Source organism: Bison bison, unplaced genomic scaffold (assembly GCF_000754665.1).
Source record: "Bison bison bison isolate TAMUID 2011002044 unplaced genomic scaffold, Bison_UMD1.0 scf7180017864375, whole genome shotgun sequence".
Classification (NCBI taxonomy): domain Eukaryota; kingdom Metazoa; phylum Chordata; class Mammalia; order Artiodactyla; family Bovidae; genus Bison; species Bison bison.
This window is the reverse complement of record NW_011494947.1, coordinates 1,984,874-1,986,378: the sequence shown is the minus strand read 5'-3', so window position 1 is coordinate 1,986,378 and position 1,505 is coordinate 1,984,874.

Here is a 1,505-nt window from a genome sequence, read left to right as displayed (position 1 = left end):
AAAAACAAGACCAGGAGCTGACTGTGGCTCAGATCATGAACTCCTTATTGCCAAATTCAGACTGAAATTGAAGAAAGTAGGGAAAACCACTAGACCATTCAGGTATGACCTAAATCAAATCCCTTATGATTATACAGTGGAAGTGACAAATAGATTTAAGGGCCTAGATCTGATAGATAGAGTGCCTGATGAACTATGGAATGAGGTTCGTGACATTGTACAGGAGACAGGGATCAAGACCATCCCCATGGAAAAGAAATGCAAAAAAGCAAAATGGCTGTCTGGGGAGGCCTTACAAATAGCTGTGAGAAGAAGAGAAGCAAAAAGCAAAGGAGCAAAGGAAAGATATAAGCATCTGAATGCAGAGTTCCAAAGAATAGCAAGAAGAGATAAGAAAGCCTTCCTCAGAGATCGATGCAAAGAAATAGAGGAAAACAACAGAATGGGAAAGACTAGAGATCTCTTCAAGAAAATTAGAGATACCAAGGGAACATTTCATACAAGGATGGGCTCGATAAAGGACAGAAATGGTATGGACCTAACAGAAGCAGAAGATATTAAGAAGAGGTGGCAAGAATACACAGGAGAACTGTACAAAAAAGATCTTCAGGACCCAGATAATCACGATGGTGTGATCACTGACCTAGAGCCAGACATCCTGGAATGTGAAGTCAAGTGGGCCTTAGAAAGCATCACTACGAACAAAGCTAGTGGAAGTGATGGAATTCCAGATGAGCTATTTCAAATCCTGAAAGATGATGCTGTGAAAGTGCTGCACTCAATATGCCAGCAAATCTGGAAAACTCAGCAGTGGCCACAGGACTGGAAAAGGTCAGTTTTCATTCCAATCCCAACAAAAGGCAATGCTAAAGAATGCTCAAACTACCGCACAATTGCACTCATTTCACACGCTAGTAAAGTAATGCTCAAAATTCTCCAAGACAGGCTTCAGCAATACATGAACCGTAAACTTCCAGATGTTCAAGCTGGATTTAGAAAAGGCAGAGGAACCAGAGATCAAACTGCCAACATCCGCTGGATCATGGAAAAAGTAAGAGAGTTCCAAAAAAACGTCTAGTTCTGCTTTATTGAACGTCTAGTTCTGCTTTATTGACTATGCCAAAGCCTTTGACTGTGTGGATCACAATAAACTGTGGAAAATTCTTCAAGAGATGGGAATACCAGACCACCTGACCTGCCTCTTGAGAAACCTATATGCAGGTCAGGAAGCAACAGAATTGGACGTGGAACAACAGACTGGTTCCAAATAGGAAAGGGAGTGCGTCAGGGCTGTATATTGTCACCCTGCTTATTTAAGTTATATGCAGAGTACATCATGAGAAATGCTGGGCTGGAAGAAGCACAAGCTGGAATCAAGATTGCTGGGAGAAATATCAATAACCTCAGATATGCAGCTGACACCGCCCTTATGGTAGACAGTGAAGAGGAACTAAAAAGTCTCTTGATGAAAGTGAAAGAGGAGAGTGAAAAAGTTGTTTTAAAGC